The sequence below is a fragment of the Stegostoma tigrinum genome, chromosome 1 (assembly GCF_030684315.1).
Source record: "Stegostoma tigrinum isolate sSteTig4 chromosome 1, sSteTig4.hap1, whole genome shotgun sequence".
Classification (NCBI taxonomy): domain Eukaryota; kingdom Metazoa; phylum Chordata; class Chondrichthyes; order Orectolobiformes; family Stegostomatidae; genus Stegostoma; species Stegostoma tigrinum.
Genome location: NC_081354.1, coordinates 37,466,275 through 37,481,444, shown reverse-complemented (window position 1 = coordinate 37,481,444; position 15,170 = coordinate 37,466,275). Strand labels below are relative to the sequence as shown.

The following is a 15,170-nucleotide window of genomic DNA, read 5'->3' as shown; positions in this document are numbered from 1 at the left end:
AACAGATCTTAAAGTTAAAGGACAGAATCGCTGGATCCACTTAAGTGACTGTAAACAATGGATTTCCTCATCAGCTTGCAATTAACCATTGGACTGAGTACTATTTTGCCCATGCATAGCCAACAGGACAATCTGTTGTATAGAACACACATCCAGCTGCACGGGAATCTGACAGCATGTTACCCGCTAGCACGGTCTGTAGAAGCATTATTTGTGGCAACACCTGCCTGGAACCCTAGTCAGCTTTATGAAGTAGAGTATTCCGGTAAGCCTTGCTGAGGGGAGAGGAGAACTTGGATGAGAGGTGTGCAGGCTAAGTGTGTGGAATTGGTAGTTAATGGCCCCTCTGGTTATGTGGACACTAGACTTAGGCATGGGAAGGAAGGGGCTAACTGTACAAATCCCAACAGCTATCTGTTTTGCTTTAATGGAACTGGGACTTGTGTGCATGCTCTAGTTACAAATCACCCCCATATGTTTCCTGGCCCCATCAGTGCGTAAAGGGAAATTGCACCACTAGAGGAGGACTGTTGAACTGCCCCTGCTTAGAATCTAAGCGAATAACTGTGACCCCGGGCATACAGTGGACTTGTGGGGATTGCAATAGCACCAATGTAAAAACGGACTACGGGTCATTTCCATTTAACTCTGCAAAACTTCCATCCATATAAGAGTCACTCCTCCTGGCATAACTATCAAGAAATATGACAGTCTGTTACCTGCTACCGGACTGAAAAAGGATTCGATTTCCTCCTTAATGGGACCTTCACAACTGTCACTCCAACTCTGCTGGTGATGTTTGCTGTTGGGGCCATTGGGCCCCTCACGGTCCCTTGTCCCCAACAAGCACGAACTCAACGGCGAATTGTCACACGCTTCCTGAGCTGGGAGTTTTGCTCATGCCTTGGGCTCTTCCTTGAGAATACGGCTTCCTGGGATCTGTCAGCTTAGGAGACTCCCCAGGGGTGGTGGCCGCAGAAAACCGAAATTACCTTGTATGTGGACTCACCGCCCTGGGAAACAGCACAATGATGGCACTGGAGGCAGTCAACCAAGAATTAGCCGAACTTCGGCTCCATGCTCAGCAAACCTGGTATGCAGCGGACTATCAAATGGCTCAGCAAGGAGGAGTATGCACTATTATAGGGGACAAATGCATTACCCATGTCACCAACAAGTCCTATAACCTTACCCAGGCTATTCAAGCCATACAGGGGCAGTTGGAACAGTACAGAGAGGGACCCTGAACTGGGGAGGGCTTGTTAGGATAGCTTATGGGCTGTTCTTGGGGATCATACCTGCTACGTGGGTTAGTTCTAGTAGTTATCATAGCGGTCTACTGTACATTTATGGCATGCCTGAACCCTTGCTGCAGACTTGTGTTTGACAGGCTGGCAGCTCCCTTCTCGGCCCCGATATAGGTTATCATGAAATGATAAAAGGAGGGAATGAGATGTTATTAGGATAACATCCCATTAATTTATAGAAGTACAGAAATCAATGTCCTTTATCTGCCTACACATAGGTATGCAGGCACTGCCCTAAAGCTTCCTCCCTAGCTAGGAATTTGGTGTAAGACTTTGTAACTCCTTATCTTCCTACACACCGGTATGCAGACACTGCCTTAAGCTTCCTGGCTGAATAAAATTAGAGTTAAACTGTCTCAAATAAGGGTAAGTGAAGAACGTTTGTAAAGGTGTGAGACTTCTGAAGCATGTAACTTCTGTCGCTGACAAAGGGGCCAGGGCACTGACTTTGTTCCAGCCAGACACATCGGCAACTTGAAATTACAATCTGTCTTGTTAACAACTTGAAATTGCCTCCTGCCATTAGCAGCCACTCCACGAACGATCGATACTATATCCTGGTCTTTTACGTTCTTGATGTAATAATCGTTTTGTATCCTGTCTTTGTCTGTTGTAATAATTGCTTCATGTATCATGTCATTGTGAGATGTGAAATTGTTTTATGTATTATGTTCTTAGTGAAGTATAAAAAGCGGGGACTGTCCACTGCTCGGGGAGAATTACTTATGAGACTGCACTCTGTGCCGAGTTAAGTACAGTGATTCTCCACAGCTTGTACTTGCTCTGTAATAAAAGGATTTGTGTTTTTCTAAACAGGTCAGTGTCTTGTTATTGCATCAAGTCCATGAGGGTCTCCAAAAACGAACTTAACAGTTTAATGTAGAAAACATGGAAACAAAGAAAATAGGTGCAGGAGAAGGCCATTCTGCCCTTTCAACCTGCACCACTATTCAATATGATTATGGCTGATCATACAATTTCAGTATCCCATTCCATACCCCTTGATCCCTTTAGCTGCAAGGACCACAAGCAGCTGCCTCTTTAATGTACCTAATGAACTGGCCCCAGTAGCTTCCTGTTGAAAAAAATTCCACACGTTCACAACTCTCTGAATGAAGAAATGCCTTCCACATCTCAGTCCTGAATTGCTTATCTCCTTATTCTTAGACTGAGACCCCTAGTTTCGGACTTTCCCAACATTGTGAATATTATTCCCACATCTAGCCTGTCTAGTCCCATCAGGATTTTAAATGTATCTATGAAATTCCCACCTCATTCTTCTAAATTCCAGTCAGTGCAAGCCCAGTTGGTCCAGTCTTATCTTATCTGTCAGTCTTGCTATCTCAGGAATCAGTCAGGTGAACCTTCGCTGGACACCCTCAATAGCAAGAATATCCTTCCTCGGACTAGCAGACCAAAACTGCGCACAACACTCAAGGTGTGGCCTCACCAAGGCCCTGCATAACTGCAGCAAGACATCATTACTCCGATACTCAAATCTTCTTGATATGAACGCCGGCATATCATTAGCTTTCTTCATTGTCTGCTACACCTGCATATCAACATTCAGCGACTGTTCCACCATAACACCCAGATCTCGTTGCACCTCATCTTTTCCTAAAGTCACCATTCAGATAATAATCTGCTTTCCTGCTTTATCTATATTATATTGCAATTGCCAAGTATTTGCCCAGTCAGCCAGTCTGCCCAAGTCACCCTGTAGCCTATTAGCATCCTCATCACAGCACACACTGTCCCCCAGCTTTGTATCATCTGCAAAGTTGGAGAGATAGCATTCAATTCCTTTGTCTAGATTGTTAATGTATATTGTGAACAGCTGTGGTCCCAGCATTGAACCCTGCAGCACCTCACTCACCATTGTCTGCCACTCTGAAAATGGGTCATTTATTCCAACTCTCTGCTTCCTGTCTTGCAACTAGTTCTCTGTTCGTATCCACACATTACCTCTGATACTATGCGCTTTAATTTTCCTTACTAATCTCGTATGGAACCTTGTCAAAAGCCTTTTAAAAGAAGTCCAGATATACAACATCTATTGATTCAACCTTATCCACTCTACTGGTAGCACCCTCAAAAAACAATCCAGAAAATTTCTCAAACCTGATTTCGCTTTAATGAATCCATGCTGACTTGGACAGATTATGTCACCGCTTTCCAAATGCTCAGTTATTACATCCTTAATAATTGACTCCAGTATTTTCCCCACCACTGACATCAGGCTAACTTTTCTATAATTCCCCATTTTCTGGCTCACTTTTTTTTAAAAAGAAAGAATGGGGTTACATTAGCTAACCTCCAGTCCATTGAAACTCTTCCAGCCTCTACAGAGTGCTGGAAAATGATTAATCAATGAGCTTGTTATTTCTAGGACCACTCCTTTAAGTCTCAGGGATGCAGAGCATCAGGCCCTGGGGACGTATTGGGTTTTAATCACATCAATTTCCCCAAAACCATTTCCTGACTGATAAGGATTTTCTTCAGTCCCTCCTTCATGCTTGATCCGATGTCCGCTTGCATTTCCTGAAGGTTATTTGTGTTCTCCTTAGTGAGCACAGATCCAAAGTATTTCTTCAACTGGTATGCCATCTATTTGTCGTCCATTACGAATTCACCTGATTCTAACTGCAGGGGACGTACATTTATCTTCATCAGTCTTTTTTCTCTTCAAATATCTATACAAGTTTTTGTAGTCAGTGTTTGTTTTCTGCAAGCTTACTTTCATATTCTGTTTTTCCCTTCCAAGTTAAACCCTTTGTCCTTCTCTGCTGAATTTTAAATTTCTCCCAATCCTTACATTTGCTGCCTTTTCTGGCCAATTTATACGCCTCCTCTTTGGCTTTAACATGGTTCCTGAATTCTCTTGTTAGCCACAGTTGTGCCACCTTACCTGTTCTACTCTTACACCAGACAGGTGTGTACAATTGCTGAAGTTCATCCATGTGTTCTTTAAATGTCTGCCATTGCCTACCCACGGTCAAACGCTTAAATATCCTTTGCCAACTTATCCTAGCCAATGCATTTGTCACACCATCAAAGCTAGGTTTCTTTAAATTCAGGACCCTAGTTTCAGATTTAATTGTGTCACTCTCCATCTTAATGATGAAGAATTCTTCCCTAAAGGATATCGCAGCACAATGTTCCTAATTAATCCCCTCTCATTACACAATAACCAGTCTAGGATGGCTTGCTCTCTAGTTGGTTCCTTGACATTAGTCAAGGAAACCATCCCTCATATGTTCCAGGAAATCCTCCTCCATCATATTGCTACTAGTTTGGTTAGTCTAATCAATATGTAGATTAAAATCACCCATAATAACTGCTGCACCCTTACTGCACGCATCTCAAATTTCCTGTTTAATAAGCTCAGAACTACCGTTTGGTAGTCTGTAGCCAACTCCCACCAACATCATTTTCCCTCTGGTGTTCCATAGCTTCGCCCATACAGATTCCACATCATCCTTCATGGAACGTAGAACAGCGCAATAGGCCTACGATGTTGTGCTGACCTATTAACCCATTAAGATCAATCTACCCTGCGTACGCCACATTTTACTATCCTCCATGTGCCTATCCAGGAATCATTTAAAAGTCTCTAAAGTATCTGACTCCACTACCACCGCTGGCAGCGCATTCCACATGCCAGTCACTCTCTGTTTAAAGAATCTACCTCTAACATTTCCCCTATAACTTTCTCCAATCACCTTAAAGTTACACCCCCACATAACAGTCATTTCTACTCAGGGAAAAAGTCTCTGACTATCCACTCTATCTATGCCTTTCATCATCTTGTACACCTCCATCAAGTCACCGCTCATCCACCTTGGTTCCGAGATCTCTCAACCTTTCATCATATGACCTGCCCTAAAAGTTCACTAAAAACACAGGTTCCAGAACAGTTCCCTACAGAACACCACTAGTCACTGAGCTCCAGGCTAAATACTTTCCATCTACTTCCACCCTCTGTATTTTATTGGACAGCCAGTTTTGTATCCAGACAGCCAAATTTCCCTGAATCCCGTTCCACCTCACTTTCTGAATGAGCCTACCATGTGGTACCTTATCAAATGCCTTGCTAAAATCCACTGCTCTACCTTCATCAATGTGTTTTGTCACATCCTCAAAGAATTCAATAAGGCTTGTGAGGCATGACCTGTCCCTCACAAAGCCATGCTGACTATTTCCAATCAAACTGTGCTTTTCCAAATAATCACAAATACCATCTCTCAGAATCCTCTCCAATAACTTGCCCATCACAGAAGAAAGACTGACCGGTCTGTAATTCCCATGATTATCCCTATTCCCTTTCTTGAACAAGGGAATGACATTTTCCACCTTCCAATCATCTGATACTACTGCAGTGGACAGTAAGGATGCAAAGATCATTTTTCAAAGGGGTAGCAATCTCTTCCCTTGCTTCCTGTAGAAACTTTGGGTATATCCCGTCTGGCCCAGGAGACTTATCTATCCTAATGTTTTTAAAATTTCTAGCACATCCTCCTTCCTAACATCAACAAGTTCGAGCATATCTGCCTGTTTCATGCTGTCCTCACAAACGTCAAGGTCCCTCTCACTGGTGAATACTGAAGCAAAGTATTCATTAAGGACCTCCCCTACCTCCTCTGACTCTCTGCGCACAAGTTCTCTATACTATCCCTGATCAGCTCTACCCTCACTCTGGCCATCCTCTTGTTCCTCACATAAGCATAGAACACCTGGGGTTTTCCTTGATCCTACCGCCAAGGTTTTCTCATACCTCCTTCTAGCTCTCCTACGTCCATTCTTCAGTTCCTTCCTAGCTACCTTGTAGTCCTCTAGAGCCCTGTTTGATTCTTGCTTCCTCAACCTTAAGTAAACTTCCGGATGTTTTGTCACCCAAGGTTCCTTCACCCTACCATCCTTTCCTTGCCTCATCGTGACAAACCTATGCAGTTCTTGTAGCAACTGTTCCAAAAGAACCTCCACATTTCTGTTGTGCATTTCACTTAGAACATCTGATCTCAATTTTTGTTCCATTTTCCTGCCTAATAGCATTGTAATTCCCCCTCCCCCAATTAACTACTTTCACATACCAAGTGCTCCTATCCCCCTTCGTGACTATTGTAAAGGTCAGGGAGTTGTGATCACTATCACCGAAATGCTCTCCCACCAAGACATCTGACACCTGGCCTGGTTCGTTGCCAAACACCAAATCCATTTTGGCTCTCCCTCTAGTTGACCTATATACATACTGAGCTAGAAATCCTTCCTGGACACACCTGATAAATTCTGCACTAAGGAGGTTCCAGTCTATATTAGAGAAGTTGAAGTCACCCATGACAACAACCCTATTACTTCTACACCTTCCCAAAATCTGTCTCCCAATCTGTTCCTCAGTGTCTCTGTTGCTATCGGGGGCTCTATAGAAAACTCCCAATAAAGTGACTGCTGCTTTCCTGTTTCTGACGTCCACCGACACTGACTCAGTGGACAAAGCCTCCTCCACGGCCTCCTTTTCTGCAGCTGTGATACCATCCCTGATTAGCAATGCCACTCTCCCACCTCTTTTACATCCCTCCTTATTTTTTTTAAAACATCCTTACTATTGTGTTAATTTACTCCTTACCCCACCTCTCTTTTCTTTCCATCTATCTTTCCTGAAAATTGAATACCCCTGGATATTGAATTCCTATCCTTGGTCACCCTGGATCTAGGTCTCTGTGAACCCAATTACATCATATCCTTTAATAACTGTCTGTGCAGTTATATACGATCATATAACCAGGAACTGTGTGCGTCAACTTGTAGAGATCCAAGCAACATGGTCTATGGTGAGATGTGTGCAGAATCGCACTACAAGTGGTGAGTCTCATCTTGATGTTGGGAACAACTCTCAGCATCTCTTATGCTCTTCAAAAATCAGCATGGCAAGATCCTTTCCTGGTACTGGTGAGGTGCCAATTAGCCATAATTAATGCTTAGACTCAGAGTCAGAGGCATACATGCAGAAACAGGCCCTTCGGCCCAAAGCATCCATGCTGAATAAGTTTTCTGAACTGAACTAGTCCTACTTGCCTGCATATGGCCCATATCATTCTAAAGCTTTCCTATCCTTGTATCTGTCCAAATGTCTTTTAAATGTTGTAACTGTTCCTGCCTCTACCACTTCTGCGAACAGCTGATTCTATACATGCACCACCCTCTTGTGGGAAAAAGTTACCTCTCAGGTTCTTTTAATATCTTTCCTCTCTCACCTTAAACCTATGTCCTCTAGTGTTGGAATCTCCTACACTCCGAAAAAGACTTAAGCTATTCACCTTATATATGTCCCTCACGATTTTGTAAACCTCTATAAGGTCATAGCTCAGCCTCCTATGCTCCAGCGGAAAAGTGTCCCAGCCTATCTTAATTCAAACCTTTCAGTCTCAGAAAGGATCTTTTTTGCACCCTTTCCAGTTTAATAACATTCTTCCTCTAGCTTGTTAAATACCTGGTTAAAAGCCCAACTCACCTCATCAACAAACAGCCTCTCATCTTCCCAAAGTCACCAAATAAGTTTGACATCTGGAAAGCTTGACAAGGAAACCAGAGTGAGCATCTGGTTGAATCAGTTCACCACTTGCTCTTAACCACTGCTCCAACACTCAGTCTACGTAGACGTTTGCAGGATCCCTGCCTTGTCTTTTTCAATCCCATTCCTCAGCCAGATACCAGTCTTAGTACTGATTTCTTGCCATTGTCATTTAGCAGACATAAAGCTAGGAAGGGTGTCATTTGTCAGCAGACCTCAGTCAAGAGAGGGATAGCCTTCACTTGGAGTTTTTGGCTCAGTAATTCAATGGTGGCCTCCAATATCAGTCCAGACTTTGATCAGGGAGGTTGAGTCAGGTTTCTCTTCTCATAAAGGATGAGGAGCCAAATGTCAAGCAACCCACCACTCACCTCAAGTCTTTCTGTCCTACTGTGGGCTTTACTTCTCATGGATTGAGAGAAAGGCAAGTATTATGGGAGACAACAGTGATGGCACAGCTTTACTGTTGCCACAAGTGGGAACACGTGCTAAGTGAGAGTGTAGGTAGACAGCACAAATGCATACATGGCTGATGGTGTTGGGTTGTTGGGGCATATGAGGGTGAGTGGGGTAGATGTTGCAGGCAATAGTGAAATTACTACTGCATTAGGCTTGATGTGGAATGGATACAGCAGCAAAGGCAGTATTGGACAGAGTATGGTGGGACTTACTCGAGCAGAATGGCAAAGGACTTTGATGTTCTTCATGCAGTGCTAGATATTCTTGCTGTCAGCTGAGACAGCTCTAACCCAGGTGGCAACCTTAGACATCATGGCACAGTTAGGTGTTGCAGTTGGGTGGAGATTTGGGGGAAGTGGAAGCCCAGCAGGACCTCAAGTCCCTGATCACAACGTGGGATGCCAGTTTCCCTCTATGTGCCATATTTCAACAGGTCACCTCGACACCGAGTGCTTGTTCAGGTATACGTCTGGCTTTTAAAAAGTGATGGAGCACATGGGATGCCGAGAATTCTGTGACATCCGCTGAGTGGCGGCTTGTTCCCGGAACGGCATGTGGTAAACGTGGTCGGAATCGGACGAGACGGATCCCATAAAGGCAGGGGACAAAACCTAAAAAAAAACTAGATGCAAACCGGCAAAAACGACGTAACAGTCAGCCCAATGTCATTATTTGCATAAAATGTACAAAAACAAACGGCCTACATTCTTTCAGCTTTCTCCCAATCTATAGCCATTTTCGTGAAAGGAGGCCAGAGTTCAACTCCACATTCTGTATTTCACTAATCTCCTGTTAAGTCTTTCTCAAGTGCCTTTTTCAATCTGTACGATATCCCACCAAATTCTCAACATCCTCTCCAGTCCCCCTGACTCTAAACTAATCGTTTCTGCCTTCTGCTGTAAGAATAAGTCATAAGTTTCAGGAGTTCCCCGGGCCCACGGTGCCTTGAGTAGAAATTCGGCGAAAAGGACAGTCAGCCATCAGTACTCGACTCTCAATAAACATCCAAACAACGGGAGCAAAATAACTACTGATCACTCTACAGAGTTCTGGGTAAACCGGCTGTAAGCTCATAAAACTTACCAGCACCCCAAACCAAGGCCACCGACAATGTAGGACTCCGTCTCCAAGCAACCCTGTGATCACCGATGTCATCGATCTAACCGCCGTTCGCACTTGATTGGTTACGTCTGGTGACAAACCCCGCCCCCTTGTCGTCACTGGTTGCTGGAAGACAAGCAGCTGCATTCACCGGTTACAGTTACCGAGAGTCTTGGTCAGTCCGGGTATCAACTGACTTAGCACTATGGTCAAAATGGAAAGCTTTGGATTCAAAAAATAAATTCACTTTGAAGCCGATGAAGTTGAAGGAGCCTTAGCGTGAATCTGATATTGATGAAGGGGCAGAAAGGAGAGGGTAACGGTGATTGTAAAATAGAATCACCGGACCTGAAGCGTTAACTGTTTTTTCCTTCACAGATGCTGCCAGACCTGCTGAGCTTTTCCAGCAACTGCCGTTTTTGTAAAAAATAGGAAATGCATGTGTTTCGCACCATCGTTTAAAAGAGAGTTTTCAAGGGTGTTTTTTTTAATTCTTAAAATCCGCGGGAAGGCTGGCAGGCCGGCACAGCTCTTCACTTTGTTGGATGTCAGGGTAGGATACCTCACTTCCACGACGACTGGAATTTTCCCCCCTTTGAAGTTGTCAGAGAAGGGGAAGCTTATCAAAGTCAGTTCAGGTAGGTTTTTCCATCCATGATTTCCATTTGCCTGCTAGCTAGCCTGCAGAAGGTTGACCATTTACCACTGGGGCCATTTTTAAGTTGCAAGTTTTTAAAAGTGCTGGAGAACCCCTGTCCTTTAGGTATCTCCTCGCTCCTTTAGCTACATTAGCAGCCCTTTGACTGTTGAAGGACACCTTATTCTATCCAACTGACATGTGAGTCCCTATCCCAGCACAAAACTAGCGTGGTGGCCTTTGTGATATTTTGCTTTTCTCACTGAAGGGTAATGATCACCTGCGAGATTTTTATTGTCATTTTTAATATCATTAGTGATAATTTAGAAATAAGTTTGATGCTGGTAGATAATAAACTTCAAAGGTGGTAACCCGGTGAGGTAGATGGTAACAGATTTGAGGAAATCAGATCAATTAACTGGGTAAACACATTGCAGGTGTATTTTAACACAATAAGCTTGAAGTAATTTCTGGCAATAAACTAAGTTGTGATATGTTAAAGGGAACAGAGAAATCTTGGGTTAATACAGATGAATTTTGGTAGTCGGAGAAGCTGATGAGGCTGTTGAAAATAGGTTTTTTTAAACTTCGTTCTGTACATCAAGGCATACAGTACAAAAGCAAGAAAGGTATGCTAAACAATTATAAATCACTAGGTACACATCAGGTGGAGTATTTTGTTCAATTGGAGATGTACGGCACAGAAACAGACCCTTCGGTGCAACTCATCCATGCCAACCACATACCCTAAATAAATCTAGTCTCATTTGTCAGCATTTGGCCCATATCCCACTAAACCCTTCTTAGTCATTTATCCATCCAGATGCCTTTTAAATGTTGTAATTGTACCAGCCTCCATCACGTCCTCTGGCAGCTCATTCCATACAAGCACCACCCTCTGTGTGAAAAAAGTTGCCCCTTAGTTCCATTTTAAATCTTTCCCCTCTCATGTCAAACCTATGCCCTTTAGCTTTTGACTCCCCACCCTGGGGAGAAGACCTTGATTATTTACTCTATCCATGCTCTGATGATTTTATAAACCTCTATAAGGTCAGACCTCAGCCTTCGACACTCTAGGGAAAATAGCCTCAGCCTCTTCCTGTAGCTCAAACCTTCCAATCCTGGCAACATCCTAGTAAATCTTTTCTGAACTGTTTCAAGTTTCACAACATCCTTCCTACAGCAGGGTGACCAGACTGCACGCAGTATTCCAAAAGTGGCCTAACCAATGTCCTGTACAGCTGCAACATGACTCCTATACTCAAAACACTGCCCATTAAAGGCAAGCATAGCAAATGCCTTCTTCAGCATTCTATCTACCTGCAACTTCACTTTCAAGGAACTATGAACTTGCACTTCAAGGTCTGTTTGTTTAGCAACACTCCCCAGGACCTTACCAATAAGTGTATAAGTTCTGTACTGATATGCTTTTCCAAAATGCAGCACCTTGCATTTATGTAAATTAGACTCCCATCTGCCACTCCTCTGCCCAGCTGATCAAGATCCTATTGTACCGTGAGGTGACCAACTTTGCTGTCCACTACATTTACAAGTTTGGTGTCATCTGCAAACTTACAAACCACACCTCCTCTGTTCACATCCAAATCATTTAGAAAAATGACAAAAAGCAGTGGACCCAGCACTGATCCTTGTGGCATACCACTGGTCACAGGCCTCCAGTCTGAAAAGCAACCTCCCACCACCACCCCCTGTCTTCGACCTTTGAGCCAGTTCTGTATCCAAATGGCTAGATCTCCCTGTATTCTGTGTGATCTGACCTTCCTAACTAGGAACCTTGTTGAATGCCTTACTGAAGTCCGAAGAGATCACGTCCACTGCTCTGCCCTCATCAATCCTCTTTGTTACTTCTTCAAAAACACTCAATCAAGTTAGTGAGAAATGATTTCCCATGCACAAAGCCATGTTGACGACCCCTAATCATCCTTGCCTTTCCAAATACATGTAAATCCCATCCCTCAGGATTCCCTCCAACAACTTGCCCACCACTGATGTCAGGTTCAGCAGTCTATAGTTCCCTGCCTTTTCCTTTACCAATACTCTTAAAATAGTGGCACCACATTAGCCAGCTTCCAGTCTTCTGGCGCCTTACCTCTGGCTATCGATGATACAAATATCTCAGCAATCACTTCCCTAGCTTCCCACAGAGTTCTACGGTACACCTGAATAGGTCCCGGGGATATCCAACTTTATGCGCTTTAAGACATCCAGCACCATCACCTGTGCAATATGGATGTCTTTCAAGATATTGCTACCTATTTCCCCACGTTCTATATCTTCCATATCCTTCTCCTCAGTAAACACTAATATAAAATACTCGTTCAGTATTTCCCCCATTTCCTGCGATTCTGCACATTGACAGTCCTGCTGATCTTATTGCTTCTGAGCAATAACACTTTGTCCAGGTCTTGGAGAGGATATGACGATATTCATACAAACATACCAGGAGTTAGGGACTTCAGTTTGATAGAAAGATTAGAGAAATTGGAATTGGTTTTAGAGTAGAAAGGGTTAAGGAGAACATTTGTCAAGGCATATAAAATCATAAAGGGCTTTCCAGCAGAAGGATCAATAAGCAGAGTTTACAGAAAAAAAAAGTGGAAATGAAGTTTTTTTTTTAGTAACTGGACATGCACTTGATGAGCCATAACCAAGAACTACAATAAAGATTAGGCCTAATGGTTTCTTATAGCAAGCACAGACGCACTGGGTCAATGGTTGTCTTCTGTGCTGAAAATTTGCTATGTTTATATGGCAGGCAGGTAAAAGTGGCCAGCTCATGACTGCAGGGAGCAGAGCAGAACTGGAAGGAGACAGACGCATTTGCATCACATTATCCCACTGGAGTACTATTTTCTCAGCATCTGGTTGTGGGGTTGGTTGTGGCATATTGTCGCATTTGGCAGCACTGCGAATGTTCAGGATAATGATAAGTTCCTCTTTGTGATCCTTTTTTAATCTTATCTCAACTACATCCTGATATCTAACATGAAATGCATCCAGGCTGCTGTATGACAATGGATGCCTTCTTTCCACTCCATTCCTCACATTATTCCTTCCTTCTAATTGTCTGCTTCAGATACCATTGGCATTACTAGCTAGCGACCACAGCAGTCTCATAAGAAAAGCAAAAGCTGCAACAGACCTCTGAGAAGCCTCATCATTTGATCTGATTTATGCATCACTAGCTCAGATCATGGCACAGCATGCATCCTAGAGAATATTTCTGAGATGGAATTTGTGCATGGTGAGCTGCAGCAAGCCAGGGGAATAGGCGAGATCATTTCTCAGTTCTTCAAAAGATGTGATCATAGATGATTCTCCTTTCCAGGACTCAGATAAGGACTCTTGAGTCCACAGTTGATTCTCTTGTATGAGATGCATGAGGACTCATGAGTCGTATGAACATACAGGTATAAACATTAGGAGCTGTGGACTACTTGGGACCTAAAGCCTTCTCCACCATTCAATAAGATCATGGTTGATTTGATTATTCCACACTCCCACCCACTCCCAATAATCTTTCAACTCTTGATTATCAAAATTCTACCTATGCCTCGAAAATATTCCACCATCTTTTGAGGAAGAATTCTGAAGAGTCACCACTTTCAGACCAAACATTTTTCCTCATCTGTTTTAAAAGGGTGACCTCTTTTAAAGAGTGGCTGTTAGTGCTGCATTCTCCCACAGCAGGAATATCCTTTCTATACCCACCCTGCCGAGACTCTTCAGTCATTTTAAGAACCAAAAGAACTGCGGATGCTGTAAATCAAGAACAAAAGAAGTTGCTAGAAAAGCTCAGCAGGTCTGGCGGGATCTGTGGAGGAGAAAACAGAGTTACCGTTTCGGGTCTGGTGACCCATCCTCAGAACTGATGGTGGCTGGGAAAGCAGCCAGGGGAAACAATCACACAGTGACTATCCTGTCACGTACCTTCAATATTTTGCATGTTTTGATGACACCAGCGCATAGGCACAATGTACTTGTCCTTTCACCACATATACCAACCCTCCTAACCCAGAAATCAAGCAAACAAATGTTCACGGTGCAGCATCCAATACAATAATATTCTTCCTTGGATATGGAAACTTCCTTATCCTGAGATTTTTACTTTCTGAATTACGAGCCAGGGAAACAATCAGTTTATATGCAGAAAATAGGGAGTAAACGGTATTTTAGAGCTCAAAGAGAGAGAAAGACAGTTGGACAGACAAAGGAGTTGCTAACAATCAGGCTGGGAGGGTGAATAGTCGTTAATGGGCACTGTTAGTTACTAATAACGGGTTGTGTAGTGGCAGGCTATGTGGTAACAAGGACTGGCGTGGGGTGGGGGGCTGGGACATGGGGGAGTTTAGGCCCTAAAATTATTGAACTCAATATTGAGTCCGGAGGGCTGTAGGGTTCCCAAGCGGAAAATGAGGTGTTGTTCCTCCAGCTGGGCTTCACTGTAGCAAGCCGGAGACAGAGATCTTGGCTAGGGGGCAAGGTGGTGCATTGAAGTAGCAGGCAACAGGTAGTTCAGGGTCTTTTTTGCGAGAGTCATTCAGTCATTTTATCTGTTTAAATCAAGTCATCTCTTTTGTTTTTGGAAACTTGTGGGTATTACGTACCCTTCCTCATTGACAAGGACCAAAGGTCAGGAAAGAGAATATTAATAAAGGGGCACTTTCTCAGGCCATTACCAATGACATGCTGCAAAGTTCACTTTTGGGTGCTTATTTATTCACAAGCAATAGTAGTGATATAGACAAAGAAACCAAGAGAAATCTACCCAGCTTTGCTATAATGCAAAACTAGATTGGAATGCAAGCTAAGAACAGCACACAAAGAAGCTTAAAAGGGATGCGGGCCAATTAAGTGAATGAGTAATATGATGGCAAATGTGCTAAAGACAGGAAGATGAGAGGTTATTCACTTCGACAATAAGAACAGAACATTAGTTTTTTTTAGAAGTTACAAAATAAGTCTGAGATATATACAGAGACTTGGATATACTCGTGTAAGGAACGAAGGAAGTTTTTCAGGTAGGTACAGCAAGCAATTGGCATGTTTATGTTTATAGCAAGGAGATTGGAGTGCA

At 43.3% G+C, this 15,170-nt stretch overlaps 1 protein-coding gene across 1 annotated transcript in view; it reads right to left on the bottom strand.

Annotated features, from left to right (window-relative positions):
* Window positions 1-9,518, bottom strand: part of gtf2e2 (general transcription factor IIE, polypeptide 2, beta) — an 82,000-nt gene extending 72,482 nt beyond the window's left edge. Inside the window, exon 1 of the mRNA XM_048538406.2 lies at window positions 9,418-9,518. The gene's annotated coding sequence lies outside the window, so the exon portion shown is untranslated. The remainder of the gene's footprint in view (window positions 1-9,417) is intronic.
* Window positions 9,519-15,170: the final 5,652 nt, after the last annotated feature.